The sequence below is a fragment of the Ceratotherium simum genome, chromosome X (assembly GCF_057802395.1).
Source record: "Ceratotherium simum simum isolate JZ-2026a chromosome X, ASM5780239v1, whole genome shotgun sequence".
Lineage (NCBI taxonomy): Eukaryota > Metazoa > Chordata > Mammalia > Perissodactyla > Rhinocerotidae > Ceratotherium > Ceratotherium simum.
In genome coordinates, this window is record NC_141940.1 from 6,556,422 (window position 1) to 6,579,687 (window position 23,266).

At 41.3% G+C, this 23,266-nt stretch overlaps 1 protein-coding gene across 4 annotated transcripts in view; it reads right to left on the bottom strand.

Annotated features, from left to right (window-relative positions):
• Nucleotides 1-23,266, bottom strand: part of AFF2 (ALF transcription elongation factor 2) — a 470,121-nt gene that overhangs the window by 321,903 nt on the left and 124,952 nt on the right. The window lies entirely within an intron of this gene.

Here is a 23,266-nt window from a genome sequence, read left to right on the forward strand (position 1 = left end):
TTTTATAAACACTATGCAATTCTGTGGCTCTCATCACATTTCAGGCTTTCCCATTGGAGGCTCAATACAAAAGCTTCCAGACAATATCTAAGACTGATTCTGGGCCCTGGGATTTTATAGAATGTAATGCTTCCTTATTAAGAAATCAATTATTTTCCTCATCATGCAAGACTGTGCATATTAAACTGCAATCTGTAAGTCTTACAGTAGTGGATTGTATTTTGTTCACCGGATTTTTTCCTCTGCTTTTGGTTGTAATCTTACCCAAAATGAGTACATATAGGCTGGGCAAATTTAAACTATATAAATGTACGTAAAATGCCTAGCAAGTGCTGTGTAAATGTTGCTTTCCTTCCCCATGTTAATACTGCCATGGTAAGATTTAATTAGATAATTGACATGCAAATGAACATAACAGCTAAAGGAATTACAAGCCATATACTGAACCAATCGACAGGTTCGAACACATCCCAAACCTTAATGACTATCATTGGTAGCCTATTTGCTCATGATTATCATAACTTTAATTCACCAAATAAGAGCCCAGAGTATGAAATATCGATGGCAGCTTAACTAGATATTGATACACATGGAGTGTAAGATGCCACTACACTTAATCATCCACCTTTTTCCACAGGAATCCTTGAACTGACAAATTCAAAGTGACTTTGATAGCTTTATCTTCTGGATAAACAACACTTCATTTCTCCATTTTAAAGTAGTGGCAACATTTAGAGGATGTTTAAATGTACATTATGTTTTTGTAATACAAACAATACCAGATACATAAGAGCTCACTGGGCCACTCATGAGTATGATCAGCAATTGTTATCACTGTCTGGGCAAAACAAAGACCCTCTAGAGCTCTACCCAAAGCCCAGGCCCCACATCTGGGCCCTGCCTGGTCAAGAAAGATGCCAACTCCAGAAACGGGAAGCCAGCCTGTCATTCATAGTCTCAGATGCCATCCATAGGTATTACGTTTGCTAGCATCAGCTCTCATTTCCATTCACAAGCTGAGATCAGAACCCCAAACAGTTGTCATGTGTCACAATGCCTTTGTGTTGGAGTCTGATGTGGCATCAACCAGGCATAGTAACATCTTCAGTCCATGAAGTGTGGAGCACGAGATTCAACCTCAGCACCATACATCGGCTGTGCATAACCCAAACCTATTATTAATTTGTCAAAATGTAAGAAAAATAGAGTGTCAGGGATGGAGGTCAAGGTACAAGTTAAAGCAATATTTATTGGGGATGGGAGGAGGGTTTGTTGCAAAGGAGAACAAGGACACAATTTCCTTGCCTTCCATAGCATATGATCCTCCACACATAAACAAGAGCCAAAGTCTCATGCTTCCGAAGAATGTGAACAAGATGTCAGTTTCCTAGCTCTCTGTTCATTCTGTGCACCTGACAGCCCAGAGTGACAGGCCCATAGATCACATTTAATTCTCCCATGAAGAGAACTGAAGTACTTTGGTCTCTTGGCTTTGCTAACTACCTTCCTTCTCTTCTGAGGGAAAGATATAATTAAAACCCTGAAGGAAAAAAAGGAGAAGGAGAAGAAAAGGAAACGTGTTTCAACTTGCACGACAACGCTTCACATGGCCGGCAGTCAGGGCACTTGCAGGGCTGTGCACCCAGGTTTGATTCGTTTGGAGGCTGTTGGCTGCGTTTTGCCTCAGTTCGTTAAGCTACCAAATTCCAGACAAAAATCTGAATAGCAGATTGAGTGTGCACATGGGTGTTATCTGTTGCAAAAAAAACTGCCTGCTGCATTTTTTAACACATATAACAAAGAACAGTTAATTCTCCTATCTCTGGCAAGAATAAATGTAATCTCCATAGAGTTGTATTGCTCTTGGAAGGCAACCAAATCTCTCCAACTTTTTCCTTTTTGCTCAGCATGGCGTTGTATTGAAAGCTTCACACGGCGAGGTATAATGAGGAATGAACTACATGGTGGTGAGGCTTTCACAGTGCAGAACGTCACTGATTTCTGACTGAAATCAAAATTACTGATTTGAAGCACCAGCTAATTAAAACCACAGCTATGCATTTAGCCTCTTGTTCTACCTACTGCAGTTTATAATTATGAGGACCTCTTTATCTACTCAATGAAAGTTCTCGCCATTCAGGCAGGTTGTGTTTGAACCTGTGAGCCCTGCAGAGGCCACAGGAAAGCATAGGTTGTCCCCTGATGATTTGATGTACCTTTACACTCCCGGGCTTGTTTTCCAAAGGAAAAAAAAGGTTCCACAGCCCACCAAGAAGTGCTCAAGCCAGAAATCTGAATCAATCATATTATTGGTCTGAACAATTCAAGTTTATTCACACTGATGAGGACAGGGTGAATTGGTCCTATCAGTGGGAAGATCCTCTTTCATATGGGGAAATTGAGCCAAAAAGCTCAACTCAAGGACTCTCCACTCTTAGCAAGTTAGGAACATTTTTTCTCCCGGATACAATGAAATTTGTCACGTTACGGTGATATAAAAACCACTGAACACTCAAAACTCAATTTACTCTTAATTTACCAAAGGCCTTTGGTTTCTCTCTCTCCAGCCTAGCTTGCTGGAATCCCTGCTTCACCAACATCTGCACTAGCTGTTCGGAAAAGGATAGAAAGAACAAGTTCCATTTACCACCCCCCAAAGCAAGGCGTGATGGTACGAAGCTTCTCTCTAGAATGGAGCTTTTATATTAGCTCTGATTTCACCCATGTGTCTGTTTCCCTGGCCTCCAATAACAGAGAAATGGCCCCCATTAGCACAAGAGGAAACTAAGGCCCTCCAGAGATGAGGGGAGCTGTCCCGGGCCCTCGTCAAGGTAAATGCAAAAGAAGACATGAACCTGTGTCTCTTTCATCTTCAAGTTCAAGTGATTTCTTCTCATCTTTTCCTTCTTTCAGATATGCTCCTATCCTTGTCCTTAAACCTGATCTTGTATGCAGATAACTCCCAATTTCATCATCAGAAGCCACAGGTGCATTCATGGGACGATAAAATCCAGGGCACGTGTAGATTCACTGAGATCGAGAAAGTTTAATTATGCCATCTTCATTAGCTCTCAGTGGTAGCACACCGGGGCTGACAATGCAGGATAGTCTTTTAGAACTGAGAGTGTTAGAGCAGGGAGAGTTTAGCAATCATCTAGCTCTGGTCCCTTCATTTTACAGAGGACGAAATTGAGCTCAGACAGGTAATGGGCCTCACAGCAGGTTTGTGGCAGAACCAGGAAGTGGGAACCCAGGTTTTCCAGTTCCCGAACTAGTTCTCTTCTTAATACCCCACGGCTTGTCCCTTATGCCTCCCATGTTTCCATCACACTCAAGAAAACATATTAGTCTCATATGCACTCCGTTGGTCAACTTTCCTTAGGATTATATTTTATTATAAATTGCCAGTAGGGAAAAATTTTAGGAATTTAATTTGAATTCGAGTATAGAAAAAACATTCGTTTCCTTACACCAAAACGTAGACCCTAAAGGGATTGTAAAAATTAACTACATCTGCGGGGAGAAGTTGAGAGACGGAGAGTAAAAACCAGTTTAAGTCCATTTGGTTTGGATATTTCATGAAGTTTAACAATCATTGTTTACCTCATTTCGTTATTTTACAAAGCTAGTTGGGGAAACATTAAAAAAAGAACACTGATATTTTTAAATGACAAGTTCGTTTAAAAATACTGCTAACTAATGCAGGATTTCCCATAGTAACGATGTACATGAAGGTAAATAATTCAGTCTCACTTGTTTTCTAATCCAACTGGCACTAAAATACCTTTATTTTGGTTAATATCTTCGCAAAAGCATAAAAAATACATATTTAATCCACTCAAGGGACAAACATAAGCTATAACTCACTCCTTATGGTTCTCCTGAATGAATTTCTGCCTACTATAAAATTTGTAGATATTTATACTTACTACATGTTCCAGAGTTCCAAGTGGTACTTTTTTAAATATCTAGCGCTATTTTGAATTTGACACTGACCTAATCTCTACATAGCTTCTATTAGTTAAAAAAAGATAATCTCTGCTATTCAATACCTTCAAAATCACCCCCAAGTTATGTACTTATTTTATCTGCTAATATCTATGAGCACTTAAATGCAGAGTGCTAAATTCAATACCATAAAAAAAAAAGGCTAAAAATAGGCCATAACTATTTTACACATATAGGGAAGACACACGAGAACCTTGGATCTGGAGATGTGAACATGGCCTTAAAAAGGAGTTTCTAGGGGCCAGCCCGATGGCATAGTGGTTAAGTTCACACACTCCGCTTCGGTGGCTCAGGGTTCCCAGGTTCGGATTCCAGGTGTGGACCTACACACCTCACATCAAGCCATGCTGTGGCGGCGTCCCACATACAAAAATAGAGAAAGATTGGCACAGACGTTAGCAAAGGGACAATCTTCCTCAGCAAAAAGAGGAAGATTGGCAACAGATGTTAGCTCAGGGCCAATCTTCCTCACAAAAAATAAAAAATAATAAAAAAAAGGAGTTTCTAAAATCAGTAGAACCTCTAAGTCATATTAAGACAGCAGGACTCACTGAGACCTCTGCATACAACCACTCTCTTCAGCTAATCAACCCTCTCCCCACAGACACTGGCTCTCATTAAAAAGAAGAAATCAAGATAGGAACGAAAAGGAGAGAAAACACACAAGACATTTACTCAACACATCTGTCAGCTGCCCATCCTGCTATGCCAATTTCTTTAGGTCTTAGAGAAATGGGCCAGTGCTTATTCTCAGAGTTCCCTTAAATTTGTGCTTTTTAAAATGACATGTACACCAATACTTCCAGAAGTCCTGGCAGGAAACAGGCTTAATCTTCCCCTGTAGGGGCACCTTGGGGATAGCCCATTCCCTCCACTTCTGAAAATGGAAGCATAGATTCAGCTCATCTAGTAACCTTGTCAAATCATCCTCCAGTGGGGTCAGGCAGACGTTCCAAGAACCACTCCTCTCATCTTGTCTGTGTCTTACCTATTCTTCTTCCCTCTCGTCCCCACCCTCTCTTTTTTTATTATGACAGCTTTACTGAGATATAATTAACATACCATACAATCTGCCCATTTAAAGTGTACAATAAAGTGGTTTTCAGTATATTTACAGAGTTTTGCAACTATCAGCATGATATAATTTTAGAATATTTTCATCACCCCAAAAAGAAGCCCCATCACTTTAGTTATAACCCCCCCATTCATCATCCCATCCAGCCCAGCCCTAAGCACCTACTAATCTACTTTCTCTCTGAATGAATTTGGTTATTCTGAATATTTCATATACATGGAATTATACAATATGTGTCCTTTTGTGCCTGACTTCTTTCACTTAGCACAAGGTTTTCAAGGTTCATCCACATTGTAGCATGGATCAGTACCTCAATCCTTTGTGTAGCTGAATAATATTCCACTGTATGGATATTCCTTGTCTTATGTTACATCATGCTTATTAAGGGGGTTCAATCTTGTGAGTTTGTAATGATTTCACTGGGGTTCTCTATGTCTCCCATTAGAGTTTTTACTCCTTAAGGAAAAGATCTGTGGCTTCTAAGTCACTTACAGCATGCTACAGGTGACCACAGCAAACACTCCTATACATGAATAAGCAATGTAAAATACAGATATCGTGAGGAAAACACTTTAAAAAAGTGTTTGGCTCAGGATTATGACAACATTTTTTTGACTAGCCTACCAAACTCCCCAAATGATGTTGTAATACCTCTAACTAATACCAAATACTCAAGGTGCAAAGATAACTGAATACATCTAGGAATGGGGAAAACCTAGTAAAAACCTAACCTGTTACCAACCAAAGAAACAGCTTCTGTTGTTTCTAAAGAATTTTTCAGTGTGTCCAGAAATGATGATACCCAGATTCAGAAGTTCTGAGCTGGGGCTCCAACTCTTTCACTTACAAGTCACTTGATTGTTTATAAATCGCTTTATATTTCTAAACCTCAGTTTCCTTATTTGTAAAATGAGACTAATCTTTCTCTTCCCTCTTCATGAGGTTGGTGTAAAGGTTAAATATGATAGTGTATGAAGAAGGCTTTTGTAAACTACAAATGACCGCTCACATTTAATGGATGACATCACTGGCACTCTGATCATGCATTACCTTCATCACACAAAGCTTGACTGCACATTAACTCCTGGGATCCTCAGCAACAACCAGTAAATTAGCAAAACAGGGATTATTATTTCCACTTAAGGATGGAAAACTGAGGCTCAGAAAATCATTCTAGCCTACGAGAGCTGCATCCAGGACACCACTCACCTGATTCCTAATCCAGTGTTCTTTCACAAAGTCGGAGATACTGCTACAAGACCTGCATATGCCAAAGTTATTTACATACAGCTTTTACAAGTTCTCTTTACTCCACCAAAATTATAGCAAAATTTCATTATTCCTGAGGTCTAAAGTCTTTCTAGTAACAGACTAGGGTAAAGTATATTTCATTAGATATCCTCTGAAAATTTTTCACTATAGACTCAAAAATGATCTTTGAGATAGAGGCACCAAATTGGTCAAAATATGGACTTCATTCACAAATTAATATTGACATGAGGATTAAAACAATACCTTTTTAATTTCAAATATTTCTAAATATTACCAATCTTCTATAATCTGGTTCTCAATTTTGGCTGCACATGGGAGTAGCCCAGGGAAGATTTTTTAAATCCTCATGCCCAGGTCACATGCCAGACAAACTGTATCAGAATCTCTCCGGGTGGGCCCCAGGCATTCAATATAAAACAACTTCTGGTCTTCATACACGATAGGATCATTCATATATAAACTTCTTTATTAGACCCATTTGGGCGTGCCTAAATGTGATGCACTGACCATGAAGGTAAATCAAGAACCAGGCCCCATTAGAGAACAGACTTATTCTATTATGCAGAAATCTACATTGCTGATAGATGTTGGTAGAAATGCCTTGAAGGTGAAAAACAGCTATTAGAAGAATAGACTTGCCATGCAGAACAACAACAACAACACTAATATCGACTCTCTGTTGATTCCTTGCTCCATGCCAGGCACTATGCTAGGCATTTTGTGAGTATTGTCTTATTTAATCCTCACAAATGAGGTACCATCTTCCTCACTTTGCAGATGAGGAAACTGAGACGCATGAAACCTGGAGAGGTTAACATGCCCAACATCACACAATTAGTAGGTAGTGTAAGCAGAGCAACTGCTGAGGATGCCCGAATCCAGAGGCCACCTTCTTAACCAAAAAGAAGATGCTAGCAGGTAGAAGTAAAGGGCACTGACAGAGAAGTACATGCACACATTTAAGCTCTGCTCACACAACAGGCCCAGTGCAGTTGATCCAGAGGGTATGTCTAAAATCTGACCTCCCTGCAGAATATCTCGGCTTAGAAGGGGCTCTTGGAGCATGATACAGATTCTCCTCAGAACAGCAAGCACAGGGGACACGGAAATGGATATTGATTATCAACAATATTGTAAGAGTGCACTAAAATTCCATTTTTTAGAGGATTTCATTTTAATGGAAATGCCACTTTTATATAGAACAGCCATGACTCTGGCAACCCAAAGCTTCTCATCTGCCTGCAGTAGTACTCAGCATATCAATAACTTTCTAGAAATCTGTTAAAATGTACTTTAAAAGCAGTCTTTCCAGTGAAATTAAATTCTTTTGTCCTCACACAATATAACCGTTGGCTAAGAGACATGGCCCAATATCCCTAACTGCTTGAGAGAGGTGTCTGTCTCCACAAGTGTTCCTTCCCTCCTCTCCCAGGCAGCTCAAAATGTGTTAGCTATCCCTTTACAACCATGCGCCTTTATCTCCTTCAACCTCATGTCAAGCATCCCCTCCCCTTCCATACTCAGGTACCCTATTACAAGAAGACTCCATTGCACAATGGAGTTTGAGTTTCTTTCCTGCTTTTTTAAACATTTTCTTAGGCTAAGTGTCTGATTTCCACTTTTATAAAACATAATTTAGAAATAACTCTAGTTCTGACCCATTCATTAAAAATGAGAATTCGCTCTCACTCTTCTAGTTCATTGATCCATTAGTAACACAAATCAATATCTTACAAGCACCTGGCATTCAATGTGGCCAAACAGAGAGAGCTGCAAACAAGTGCATGACTCAGAAGCTTTCAAAAATACCTCCTAAAGACTAGTAGGGGCCTGGAATGGATACCACAAGCCAAGAAAATACGCAGAGAGTGAATATAGTAAGTGTATTTATTTATATATTTATGACTTTTGAATTGGTTCAAAATTAAAACTATATAAAGGGGCCAGGGGGCCGGCTGGGTGGCTTAGTGGTTAAGTGTGCGTGCTCCGCTACTGGCGGCCTGGGTTCGGATCCCGGCCGCGCACCGACGCACCGCTTCTCCAGCCATGCTGAGGCGGCGTCCCACATACAGCAACTAGAAGGATGTGCAACTATGACATACAACTATCTATCGGGGCTTTGGGGGGAAAAAAAAAGGAGGAGTATTGGCAATAGATGTTAGCTCAGAGTCGGTCTTCCTCAGCAAAAAGAGGAGGATTAGCATGGATGTTTGCTCAGGGCTGATCTTCCTCACAAAAAAAAATAATAAAAAAATAAAGGGGCCGGCCTGGTGGCGCAAGCAGTTAAGTGCGCGTGCTCCGCTGCGGCGGCCTGGGGTTCGCTGGTTTGGATCCCGGGCGCGCACCGACGCACCGCTTGTCAAGCCACGCTGTGGCGGGGGCCCATATAAAGTGGAGGAAGATGGGCATGGATGTTAGCCCAGGGCCAGTCTTCCTCAGCAAAAAAAGAGGAGGATTGGCAGATATTAGCACAGGGCTGATCTTCCTCACACACACAAAAAAACTATATAAAAATCAAAATGATATAAAATGTTCTCACTTCCACTCTTGTCAGCATCTACTCTGCTCCCCATTGCCAATCAGAGGTAATAATTTTTATTATTTTCTTGTTTATTCTTCCAATGTTTTTGCATGCACTCTTTAGTGTCAACTTGAAATTATCTCATTTATAATTCTCTCTTTAAACTAATCAGAGTTGATGCCAATGCTGAGCTTTAAAGAGTGGCTGGATCTAAATCTTGATCTATTCGAAGGAAATGCTAGCATGCTTTTCATAATCAGATACGGTTCCATGGATCCATGTGCGAGTAGGCAGTGGTGAGCTTTGAATATTCTCGATGCCTCAAAAGGATTGTGTGGTTGGTTTGAATTCTGCCTTGTGGCAGGCAGGGTGCCCTGCTTGGCTGCCCAAGGCTTGGCTTGACCCTCTGCTCTTGATGATCTCCTGTCCAGCCCCAGTGTATCCTGGCGCCATCCCATGTGCCACATGCCCAGCTCCATACCTGTTGCTCCTACAGCCAAGCTACACAGAACAACTCTGTCTTTCAGATTAGGAAAAAACTGCCTGAAGTATTTCCTCTCTATGCCCAGTAAATATCAGGAATTCTTCCCCAAAGTCTTAATATAACCTGGCTTCTCATAAATGACACCTTTAAAAGGTGTTTTATTTTCAGTTAGCCATGAGCAAGACAATTTCAATAACTACTTAATTTAAAACAATATTTTCTCAGAAATCGTATTCTCAATTACTTTTAAATTAAGGAAATTAATGCCCTTAATGAGCAGTTTATGATTGACAGTGCTAAGCTGATTCTATTTTCCTGTCTCACCAAACCCTTTGACCTGCATGTAGTCACTAATTTTTACCCAGGCAAATTCTACCCCCTAAAGGCTAACACTTTGGGCCCCTGCTTCTCCATGGCACTCATTCCACAGGGCTCTGGCCTGAGCATACAGGCGGGAGCATGAGATCAAGACTGCAGCTAAGAACAGCCAGGCGCAGCCTGCTTCTCCCACCCTCTGCATACTGTCAGGACCCCAGGTTTGTTTTCTCACGTGTCACATGGACCTGTAGTTGTGACTTTCTCCTAGGTTACACTTCCTCCCCTTGCCTTGATGAGGTGCCCAACAAGGTGCCCCTTGTTATGGGTTGAAGTGTGTCCCCTCAAAATTCATTTGGTGAAGTCCTGACCCCAGTATTTCAAAATGTGAACTTATTTGGAAATGGGGTCTTTGTGGATGTAATTAGACAAGTTAAGATGAGGTCATACTGGAGTACGGTAGGTCCCTAGTCCAATATGACTGGTCACCTTATAAAAAGGGGAAATTTGAACACAGAGACACACATGGAGAACGCCATGTGAAGATGAAGGCAGAGGTTGGGGTGATGCTTCTACAAGCCAAGGAATGCCAAAGATTACCAGCAAATCACCAGAAGCTAGGAGAGAGGCCTGGAACAGATTCTCCCTCGCAGCCCTCAGAAGGAACCAACCCTGCCAACATCTTGATTTCAGACTTTGAGCTTCCAGAACTGGGAGAGAATAAATCTTTGTTGTTTAAGCCTCCCAGTTTGTGGTACTTTGTTGAGGTAGCCCTAGAAAACTAATACACCCCCAAACCGCATTTAGAGCCAGTTCACAATGAAAATGTTAGACCTCATCATCATGAGTATAAATAATCAAGACATTAAAAATTATCTTTTTCACTCCAAATTACATGTTATCCATTCCTCTCCCTTCTACCCCAGTACAACTCTCCTTTGGCTTTCCAACTCATCCTTCTTTCCTCTTTTCCTGTTCTGTCTGAGAGAACTATGGGTGTTAAATGAAACTGTCACCAGAGAGGAATAATGCATTTCCGCTTCCCATTTATCTGGAAAAGTGCCAAGTGTTCCGCTCTCAATAAATATTCTTTGACTGATTGAATGAACAAATGACAGGCAAACATATTTTTTCTACCCAAGTTCAGTGACAAATGTTGACAAAATATTAATTAATATATTAATTCACTTGTCTGTTTAATCAACAAACATTTACCAGGTGCCTACGTCACACCAGGCACCATATTTGGTGCTCAGAAAAAAATTAAGACACAGTATGAGCCTTCGAGAAATTCAGAGCCCAGAAGGGGAGGTAAATATATTCCAAAATAATCACAGTACAGGGTAACACATGCTATGACTATGGGAACAAAGTGCTGTGGGAACATTCTCAGGTTGGCGTGGGTGGGTGGGAAGCAAAATCAGGCAGCTGTATTCCAGGAAGGCCTTGAGCAATGGAAGAGTTCACATTCTGCACATCAGCTACTTCAAGTACATGCTAACCAAGTGGCACTAGAGATGATCCCATGGGACCAACATGGACAAGTGAACAAGAGATTAAAGATGCAGCCAACCTGAGTCCTTTGGATCGTCCATGTCTGGCGAAATTGGTCTACAACACTGCCAGGAAAACGGCACGATTTTCTGCTCTTTGGGGAAGCTGGAATATGAGACTTCGGTCTTTGCAAATGCTTGCATTCAAGGGTAAACCCTAATTGCACTTGTGAACCAAGTGAGAGGAAGAACCTTACAGAAAGAAATGGACGACTGAGATAAGCATGTGAATGGTGAGCTCATAAAGAAGAGATGAGATTTCAAAGGGAAGCATTTATTGTTTCCTGCATTATAACCCATTGTCTCACAATATGATTAGTTATCAGTCTCAGTTATCCAAAACTGGTATGAAATAAAGCGTTTACGCAGTTATGCTTCATTGATGTCAGCTAGGGGAGCATGAAAATCTCCATGAAGGTGGGTAATTGATGTGTAAATCAGAGCTCAATCACTCTGTAATAGAAATGGTCCCACTGAAAATATGCTTGTTGAACACAATCGCATAGAAGCCAGAAGGAGGGAGGGAGGAAGAAGATAGAAGGCTTATTTATTAAAAATGATAATAACTGGCAATTTCTGCACTTTTCTCCAACAAAGAGCTGCTGTCAGAAAAGATTGCAAGCAAGTTGTGACCAATATAGCCAGATAGTTTCCTTCTGTTCTAATGAACTGTTTCTGTTTTATTTAAAATCTTGGAGACCCTGTTCTGGATGTTTAAAAAGCAAATTAAAACAACATGTTCATCTTCTGAAACATGACACATGTTAACGACATCAGTGATAGTAATTTGGTTAACAATGCTTATTCTAGGTATGCTTGCTATTGTTATTAAAATCCTTTTGTCACTTTGCATTTGCTCTCTGAAGAGCAGTGAATAAAAATGGACAATACCTTGCAGTTTAATATTTTAATATTTCATATTGAAACAAAATAACTTATTTTTGTTGGTCAAATAGCAGTTCCTATTTCTATCATCATTATAATCATTATAATTTTTATTACTTAAGGTGCCAGAATAGTGTTTGCTGGCAGATTTTTCTTCTCCCCTACTGTCCTCACTGAATAAAGAGAAAATTCTCTATAGCAAATACTGCCACAGTAAGTTTAACAGCCAATATTCCTGTCAATTAATATGAAAGAGAAAGTGCTAGCTTTTATCTATTTTCCCAGATCTTGTGCAAAGAAAGACTGAGTCAACAGGAGAGGCAGGTTTACCCTAGGCATCTAGCGTGGATCCAATGGATTTTCCCACCAGTGCGTAATCCAGTCTTGAGTCTTGGCACAGTGCGTACACACACCCTCACGCACGCGATAAGTACGTTACTTGCGGCAGCACAGAGCAACGGCATGGATACAGATATGCTCTGCTGTGAAGGTGAGGGCCCTCTGCTTACTGGAGGTCACCAGCTCAGCTTGTCGTCCAAAAGGACATGTATGCTGACTGCTGGTCTCCTATCTAGTGCTGGATCTTAACCCAAACGTTCGCCCCTTGACAAAATGCCTGTATACAGTGGACTCACAGCAGGTGGTTAAGGGGAGGGAGGAGAAGTTGGGGCTTGATTGAAGAGGGCTTAGCCTTACCTGTCGTGATGCAATTTTTTGAAGGTGAGTGGATTCACATATTATTGATATCATTACAAAATAAATAAATAAATGAATCTGGTGCATACCAGGATTTTAAAATTTGGCTTCTCTTTTGAAAAGCAACAGACTCCTATATTTGCATGGTACTTTTCACTTCACAAAGCTCTTACACAAGTATGATCATATGTGAGCCTTGCAACAACCCTGAGAAATAGGCAGGCCAGGCACTCAGACATCCCATTTCACAGGTGAAGACACTGAGACCCAGAAGGGCTAACCGCCTCATGTTCACACTGTAGCTCAGCTGATGAGGGACAGAACCAGACATGAAGGCAAGTTGTCTGCGTCCAGGAGCAGTGTTCTTTTCTATCATACCACCCTGTACTCCAACTGCAAAATGCTTGCTAATTCTATTATTCTAGAACACGGGAAGTGTTGCTAAGTGTTAGAGCAAAGGGACATTAAGTTTTTTCGAAAATAGCTTTCTATGGGTTATCGTTATTAATGGACTTGCTAATAGTCCATAAATGTGCCTTTTTAGAAAACAACGAAATGAAGGGACACACATAAGATGGAATTTTGAAAGGAGGAGACTGTGTAGGGGAAAGACCTCAGAGAGTGATTCTGCCACTTAAGGATGTGTGACCTTGAGCAAGTCACTGGGCCACTCTGAGCCTCATTCTCCACAATTAACACATTCAACCTCACCCTCACAGCCTTCTCAAGAACCACTTATTCAAAGGAGCGCACAATATAAGAGGAAGAGATAAACTATAATGGAATAATCTAAAACTGCACTGTCTAACACAGTAGCCACTTGCCAAGCTGAGCACTCGCAAAGTAGCTAGTCTGACCTGAGATGGGCTGTAAGTATAAAATACACATGGGATTTCAAAGACTTCATATGAAAATAATATTAAATATGTAAGTAATAATTTTATACAGATTACGTGTTGAAATGATATTTGGCATACACTGAGTTAAATAAAATGTTATTAAAATTAATTTCACCTCTTTTCTTTCACTTTTTTTAAATGTGGCTACTAGGAAATTTAAACTTACATATGTGGCTTGTGTCTATGGCTCACATTATGTATCTATTGGGCAGCACTGGCCTAAAAAGAGAGATTTTCTAGGTCTACTTAATAACCCACTTAGCTTAAACAATATTGGTTTCAGTGCTCTGCCTCAGGACCATAAAAGACTTTGTGCCTTTGGGTTTGTTGTAAGTCTATTATCTCCCCTTCTCTCTTCTCATTTGCTCCCTCAATTTCATTTTCATTTAGACCTTGGGCACATATGCCAGTGTTTATTTTCATGACTGCTGTATTGTCTAATTGGTGCATTGTTGATCAATAATATGGGAGGTGTTGAGCTCTGTTTGTGTAATATGTTTAATATGCTTCTACCCAATGCACCATATGGAGGCACTGTACTGTATATTACGAGCATATTAATGCAAAGACTCAATTGAGTATCACTGGTGCATACTAAACTAGTAAAACAAAATTATGTTAAGTAGTTGCTGAACATCGTGGTCCCTAATATTTTTAATGAGCATCACAAACACTGTGCTGGCATGTGGGGGCCAGTGCATGCCCTTCTCTGAAATATCAAAAGAGCCTAAGCACTATTGCAGGCTCAATAGCAATTTCATTTTACAAGATGATGGCATTTTTTAAGGTACAGAAACTAAAGAGAATAAATAATAGAGTGGGACTTAATCTACCAATAACTGTGTCTTTAAATCTAAACTCGGGGCAGTTTTGAAGCCTTTTATGCTTGTTTGCTTTCCAAGGTGCTTGTAATTGCTGGGAAGAATTTTGATTAGCATAAGCCACCAGCAGTTTCTTTCTACCTGCTTCACATACATTTCACACATTACTTTTAAAACTCCTCGGTTTACTGATATTTTCTTGGAAAATTGCCAGCCAATCTGTAGCAAAATTAAACTGTGCCTTTTAGTACAAAACAATCATTGATTAACACATACTGTTCAAGCCAGATGAATCAGCAGCCTGCGAGGATGAAGCATTTTATCACAGTAACACACCATTCGAATGCTCTGACAGATGCATTCATTTGCTGATGGGTACCGCGACATACAAGAGCACAGACCCACACTCTGCAGCACTTCACACTCTTCTTCCTCAGCACACAGTGTGCTCAACAACAAGAATGTAGTCAAATGAACAATTTACTATGATTAGTTTAGTTTCATTTGTTAATTACAGATTCAACAAGAACTGAATGCTGAAGCTTTTCAAGTATCAGATACCCATTGATCTATAGCCCCCTACATGCTCAAGTCATACTGGAAGTCTAATATAATTTATTGTTACTTAGAGCACTGATTGGCTAGAGGAATTATATTCCAATAAATGATGGCACTGTCATTGAATCCGCCTATAATTGCTTCCATTCATTGTAATGTATGCTCTAACGCAAACTGGAAAGAAAGGAGATGATCAACTTCAAGCTTCAGCTGTTTCAAATTTCACAGTATGTCCCTAAGTTAATGGATGTTGAATATTATGCTGATATATATGCCGTGTTGCACTAGATGGATCTTAAGAGAGTTATATATACACACACTCATATATATTGCATGTATGTAGATTTCACACAGATCTATAATCGATGACCACCCAATGGGCTTGCTTGCCTCCATGGAAGCAGATGGGATGACTCTGCCAAGACTGGACCATGGTACAGAATCCTCAGGAATGGTAGGTCCTCTACTGCTCTGTCCTGCACTCCTCAAGACAAATGGAATCCTCAGGCTATTTATTTCCCTTTGGAGTGGCCCTACCTTGGGCACAGTGACACACAGAAAAATTGTGCCCAGACATTTGTGACTCATCTTCCTTGTTGCCTCCTTGAGGAATCCTCACCTGACACTGTCCCTTCAATCTAGGCTGGGATCAGAGCCCCTCGTCTCCACTCCCTAGCACTCCGCAGCTCCTCCTCAACCTCGCTTATTCCACTCTGAAGGAACTGTTTACCACCAAATAGATGGTGAGTTCTTTGAGACAGGCACTGTATCAGTTTCCTGTGTCCGCTATAACAAATTACCACAAATTTGGTGGCTTCAAACAACACAAATTTATTATCTGTCAGTTCTGGAGCTCAGAAGTCTAAAGTGGATCTCAATGAGCTAAAGTCAAGCTGTCAGTAGGGCTGCATTCCTTCCAAAGGCTCTAGGGAAGAATCAGTTTTCTTGTCTTTTCCAGCTTCTAAGGATCACATTCATTCCTTGGCTCATGGCCCCTTCCTCCACCTTCAGGGCCAGAAGCATAGCATCTTCAAATCTCTCTCACCAATGCTTCCATCATCAAATCTCCTCTGACTCTGACTCTCCTGCCTCCCTCTTATAAAGACCCTTGAGGTTACCTTTAGGCCCACCCATACAATCCAGGATCATCTCCTCAGCTCAAGATCCTTAATTTAATCACATCTGCAAAGTCCCTCTTGCTTCATAAGTAACGTATTCACAGGTTTGGGGGATTAGGACATGGACATCTTTGGGGGAACATTATTCTGCTTACCACAGGTACAACAGTTTAATCACTCTTGTCCTCCAAGTGCCTAAGGCCATTACATGACATACAGTAGGGCTTCAATACTCTTAGCAGAGGTGAATGAATGCATGAGAATGATTCATTAAAGCTTTCAAATGTCTCTTCTGAAAAGTATCTCACACATGAAGAGGGCCCAACAGGTGAGGCAGAGCAAAGCCTGAAGGCTTGTGTTCATCCACACCTGCTCTGTCATTTAATGCCACTTTGGCTCTCCAAGGTTCAACTTTTCTCACCAGTAAGTACCTCTGAGAATTGCTGCAACCCTCAAATAAGATAATGCATGTGAAAATGTCTGTGAGAGTAAACTGCTTTACCCACGTTATTTAGCATTATCCTTGTTATCTCTGAGAGAAGAGACACCAGTTCTTTGAGAGAGTGAGGTAAGAAGGAAAAGGTCCCACTTCTATAGAGATGTAAGATATTATTACTCAGTAAAACTCAACTAACCATCTGAAAGTGACCTGAAAACATGTTTTTTATTCATAAGCAAGTAGCTTAAGAGACTGACACAAGACATTTAAATTACTTCAAATAACTGGATGCTCAATTGCTCAAGATAAGTGGGGCCACACTTGCCCTCTTACGTTGTAGTTGAGCACAACCATCAAAGATGGATTCGTCATGTTTACTTATCACAGCAGTATGAAATCTGTGGTTACTCGTTTATAAAACCCTACACATTAACCCATCAATTTTATTGATTAATAAGAGGGTTCCATGACATTACAACAACAGAGATGACAATACATCTTCCAACAGGAGTAAAATTATCATGAAAGGCACCACACACCTGCAAAACACTTCACTGTAGTTCAAACCAGGAACGTGAAAACAGGAGAAAATCGAGCATGAAAACAACCTTCAATCAAAGGGTCTTTAGAGGGTATTGAGATCAAAGCCGTCATTTTCCATTACAGGGAAGATCAAGTACAAAGAGGGGAAGCATGTTGCCCAATGTCATCCACCTGGGCAGTGGCAGGACTTGGACTGGAGCCCAGGTCTTCCGACTCTTAATTTAGTGCTCTTTTCCCTGTCTCACCCTTTGGGTCTCCTGACTCCTATTCAGAACTCTCAGCTCACTGTTTTGTGAGAGAAAGGGAAGGCAAAAGAGGAAGTGAAAAGAGCATTCCTCTAGTCCTGTGGTTTTGAAAGAGGAGGTGGAACAGACAATGAGTTTGGGAAGTTTCCTTTAAAACGCTCATGAATCACTAAAAACTAAACAGGACTTACTGTCTGCAAGCAACACACTCTATGTGAAAAGGCTGTCATATTCCAGACTGTGGGATTAGTTGGGAGAGAAGTAACTTGGAAGCCCTCCAAGGAAAGCCCATGGTTTGGCACAAGGCAGAGAGAGTTATTAAATAAACGGCCGAGTGACAGAATACTTTCTTTGTAACTGGTTGTCTCAGTGTTGTCTGGTAGGCACAACCTGAGGCTATTAAACCAAGGAGTTGGCTGAATATTAGGGTGCAGTGAACACTAATGGGGCCAGAGTGTGTGCACACATGCACATCCACAACTTAAGGATGAGGCAGATTTATCAGCGAGGATCTCAGAAGAGAAGAGACCAGAGAAGTCATCTGGTTCAACCGTCCAACCCTCCACCCGATAAGAAAAATCCTTCTTCCGACAAGTGGCAAGTTCAGTTTCAGGGCACTCACAACCTCACAGGTTGGCCCAATGATCTGTCTGTACAGGGCTGTGACTGGGTGAGAAAGGGCGTTGTGCTGAATCCTTCCCCTCTCAGCCCCAGACCTGAATGCTCCATAACACACTGACTAGCATTTGCTGCTATTTTTTCACAGCACTCCTGGAACCCTGACTTTGAGGGTTTTGAAAGAAATGAATATATCATCCAGTTGCACTCCACCCTCCAACTGACTTTTGAATGCCTTTTACAGCATTGTTTCCAAAGAATCTCGGGATGTTAGACCCAGTTATTTATTTATATACCTGCAGATAGATAAACCTCAGGTAAGCGCCTGTGGGCTTCTATCCCGTAGTGATAAGGTTCTCTGGAATGGAGTCTGGAGAGATGGGTTTCCATCTCAGACCTATCGTTACCTAGCATGGTAACCTCAAGCAAACCATTTTCCCCTTTTGGGCCTCAGTTTTCTCACGTGTAAAACACAGAGTTTGCACTGGATAATTTCCAGGGTCCTTCTATGATTGTATTCACCTTTTGGTAACTTCCCCTACATTCTCCGATTGTAAGCTCATCCCTTTTGCACCACCTCTGAGCCAGCCTAGCTCCGGGCACTCCCAGGGCAGGTCACCAATAGCCTCACAGACTCCATTATCATCCAAGCTAGTGTATGGTGTTGTGGATGAGCCAGCTTTCCCCTACGTATCTCAATAACAGTGAAATCAATGATCAGCCAGTATGCAAAGTACACTTTGCCATGAAACCCAACACATGAGTACAAGCTAAAACTTCACACTTAGCAGTGTTTATATTTCAAAATTCTTTGCTCGAGCTGCCCCAGTCTCAGTATTAGATAACCCCCAATTCTCCGGGCGTAATGATTACCATACTGTAATTCCAAGTCAAAGTGTATCCTATTTTGAGTTCTACACTCCCAATCTGTTGCCTAGTATAAATATTATACTATGTAATGTGTAAATATTAAAATTTAACTTTAACAAGTTGAGTCACAGTCACTGGAATTCGGCCAAGACTCTAACACTTTTTCATTATTTCCAAAGAAAGACCAATTTAAGAAATGCAAACCAGTTCCAATTCACTTCAAAATTTGGCTTAATGTCAAAGAAATTTTAATGAAATTCTGCTTAAGCATTAAACATGAAGGTATTTATATGATTATTAAGTTAGCATTCAAGCTAAATAGAAATTAGTTTTTGGTCTCTCACTACTGGGTTCATAGGCCAGTGAAACCTAGAATGACGGCTGCATTTCAACAGAATCCCTCATCTCATAGAGGCAGCTTTTAAATAGACACTAAGACACAACATTATTATCTGTGCCTTATCTGGTCCTTTACTGCTGTAGGGGCATGGCTCTGCCAGGGCACCCTGGTGACCTTGCACCAGAGGCAGAGGCTTGAACCATAGCTGATCTTGGCAGAACGCCTTGTGATCCTCCCTAAACAGAAGAGGACACAAGGCCTGTGAAGAGCTGCTGCAAGGCCATCTCCCACTCAATCCCCCTATCGCCTCTGGAAGACTTTCATGAGACAGTTTCTCATCAATTCCTGAGTTCTGGCTCATGCCCTCCTCTGCATCTCCTTAGAATGGAGCTGTAGAGTAAAAAAATCCCTTAGCTGCAATCTAGAAGGATCTCCTCAGCAACAGGGTATCCCGCAGCTCACTCTGCAGTCATGGACCCCTTTTCCTTCCCTGGTCTCCTTTTCAGTGTGTAGGACAAGGAGGACAGCTCCTTTGGCTCATTCTTCTCTGCATTATCTATGTAAATACTAAACGGGCTCAATCGGAAAGTGTCTTGCTGTTTCTTTTCCAGTAGGATTAGTCAGGCGTTGGCCTCGCCCTTGTCTTGTATGTGTGTGCTTGACAGCCATATATATCTTTTTTCTTCTTTATGAAAACTTCCTCAAAACAATCTTCTGCAAAATCAGAAACTTTTTTCCTCTTTCTTGCACGGATTCAAGCAGAAACAGTTTAGCAATAGAATCTCACTACACATTATTAGACTGAGAAGGGATTTATTCCTTTAGGGTATAGCTTCTATGGTGGGCAGTCTTCAGGCAAATATAAACCTATAGAACCCTGACTCTAAGATAAAGAGGAAAAAAACCAGTGTTCTTAGACTGAGGGGTCAATTTGGGAAGGGGGCAGGATAGATACTTCTTACCCCAAGGTAGAAAGTGAGAAGAGAGCTGAAGATCCAGAGATACTTGGAAGCAGGAAAGGCACTGTGATGGGTGGAGAGGGAGAAAGATGATGAAAGTCATGTCAATTGGCCAAATGGCCTTGATCTCCTTAGAGAAATAGAAGATGAGTTCATCTGCTAAGGATCAGGGGAAGAAAGGAGGACCTCACCTCACAGAGAGAGGAAAGCTCTGGAATGGCTTCTGGGAAGGGGATGTCAGGCTGAACCCAAGATTTGCTGAGCAGTGATGAGAGAGGTCCTGTAAAGGTTAGCAAGGATGAATCTATTCTAGACTCTGCCAGCAGTTTTTCTTGTCTTTCTGCTCAGAAACTTGAGTGAAAAAAGTAGCTAAGAGGGCAGGCTGCCTGGTGACAGGAACAGTCACAGGAAGGGCAGAAGAGTTCTTGTGCATGCAAGGTCCATCCCAGGCTCTGGCATAAATGGGGAGAGCTGATGCAGAGGGAAGTGCCCAAGAGAAACTTTCTACACTTTGGCTACACCAGGTGGGGTAGGGGTGGAGCGAGGGACAAGTTGTCCCCCATCTTGGAAACATTCTTGTAGATTGCACCCAGGTGACCTTCAGTGTTTCCCACCTGCAAGAACGAGGGAAGCCTTTGAGGACAACAAAGAAGAGAAATATTTCCCCAAATGCCCTATAATTACCTTACAAAGGCAAGTGCAAATGTTGTTAAATCTCCCCTATCACTGCTCCCCTCATTTACCCAGAAAATCAAAACGAAATCACCCCATATGGTCCACAGTGCATTTTAAATCCCAATAAGGGACTAATACCTCCTAAGAAATGGCGACCTATGGGTGTTTTGTAGGAAACATACCCCCCTCGCAGCAGAGAGCCACCCAGGCCTGCACAAAGGCCCCAAGGAAATGAAGTCTAACTAGTCACCCTGCCTCCTCACAGGGAGCATTTCTGTTGTGCCCAGTGCTCTCGAGGGAATCCGGCAAAATGTAATGTATTCAGCTTCAAGAGAAGCAGAGTAGGCTTGCAATGCTGGCCTGTGGACACTGGTTGAAAGAGCTGGGGACGTTTTGTCATAAAAAAGACAATACTTGGGGCACATACAGGCTCTGTTTCTCAATCTCTGAAGGGAAGTCTTGGGGAAGAAGGAGCAGATTTCTGAGGGGGCCCACTGGGGAGAGTGTATAGAGGGGAGGGTTTGGCTCCACCCAAAGGGAAGTCGACTTAGCTTAGCCTGCAAGCTCCCTGTCACCAGAGGGGCTCAAGCAGAGATTGCAGGACTGTTAGGCTGGGAGTTGTTGATTCAAACAACAGGACAAGAGGCTGATACTATCGGGAAGGCTCCTCATCTCTGAAATTCTAATTTTCAGATTCTCTGAGGACAGTGTGAGCCATACTCACTGGTCAGTGTGCAAGGGAAGCCACATTCCATAAAAAGCTTGCTTTTCCACGATTCCAGAGGGTCCAGTTGCTTGGTCCAGCTCTCCCTCTGCAAAGAGCTTGGTAAGGGACTGGCATTCTGGCAGCTGAGCTGATTCCTTAGCATTTGCTATGCTTCACTCATCAAACTATATATCAATGTGCCTTTTGTCTTAAGAAAATACATAATGGGATTTTAATTAAATTACAAATTTACATATTACCAACTGGAAAATAATTTAATAAACAATTTGTTTCAATCAATTAATAGGAACAGATTAATGGTGCAATTAATCAAATATTTTACTTTTTAAAGTTTTGATTCATTAAAGTAAACTAACAATTTGCCACTTGAAAGAGTATAAGGCTTTATCTCAAAATTTTAGGCATGTCTGTCGCTATTCTGTTCCCAACATTAGGAGCACATAATAATGACAGTTGAAAGTACTCTCAGAGGTCAACTGGTCCTGCCCCTCACTTACAGATGAGAAAACTAATGCCCAGGGAGGTTATCACCTCTTATTACTCCAATCCCCCCATACATGCACACACACACACACACACACCCCCCACACTAATTCTTGCCATGTACTTGTAATTCACATGAGGGCAATTAATATTCTTTATGAGGTTTCTATTGCCCTTGGATAATTGTTTTAAAACAGGATATTTGGGGCAATGTGTATTTTATTTCAATGTGTCTAATAGGACTATGATAGTTATCAAAAATTACATGTATGTAAGGTGCAAATGCTTGTTCCTATGGGCAATGCCAACCAACACATCCAAAAGAAGTTAGAGTAAAACTGATATCTTAGCATACCAAGAGGTGCCTGCTAGAGACTGCCACAGTTCATCTGCCAAGGCAGAATTTAGTTTTCCACTACAGTGCATCTGTTACATCAATCTGGAGATGGTGGCAAAGTCTTGAAGAAATGCCACTATATCTCTACGGCAATTAGCATATCATTATCTATAAGCATTGTGACTATACTCCTAAAGGCATATCTCATAGCTACCTTTTCTAGCTCCAATGTTCAAACATGGATGTGACCACTTTGGCTCTAAGGAGGCCATGAATTCACAGCCCCGTGAATCTTTTTATAATGCCAAGCCAAGATATGCAACAGAGGAAGCAACCCACTGTACAAATAGGTTTCCAAAAGGCCAAAGAAAGCAGGATGATTGGGGGCAACTAAATGACCTTTCTAATCGTGGTTCTCTCAGGCAAATATTTTAAAAGTGGTTTGCTTACTCTTCCCAATTCTCATTCCCTTAGACTTATCCACAGTATACGACATCGTTGATCAGTTCCACTTTTTGGGGGGACATATTACATTATTAATTTTTTCAAATTGTGGCCATATATATATATATATATATATGTATAAATTTGTCATTATAACCGTTTTCAAGCATACAATTCAGTGGCATCAAGTGCATTGACAATGTTGTATGGACATTATTCACAATGTTGTGTGGCCATCACCACTGTCTATTTCCAAAACTCTGTCATCCCCCACTTTCCTGACACCCACCTGCCTGGCTTCTGGAAAATAGAGTTCAGCAGCTCTGCATCCTGCCACTTTGACCTCTCCTTCACTGTCTCCTTTCCTGACACCTTCCGCTA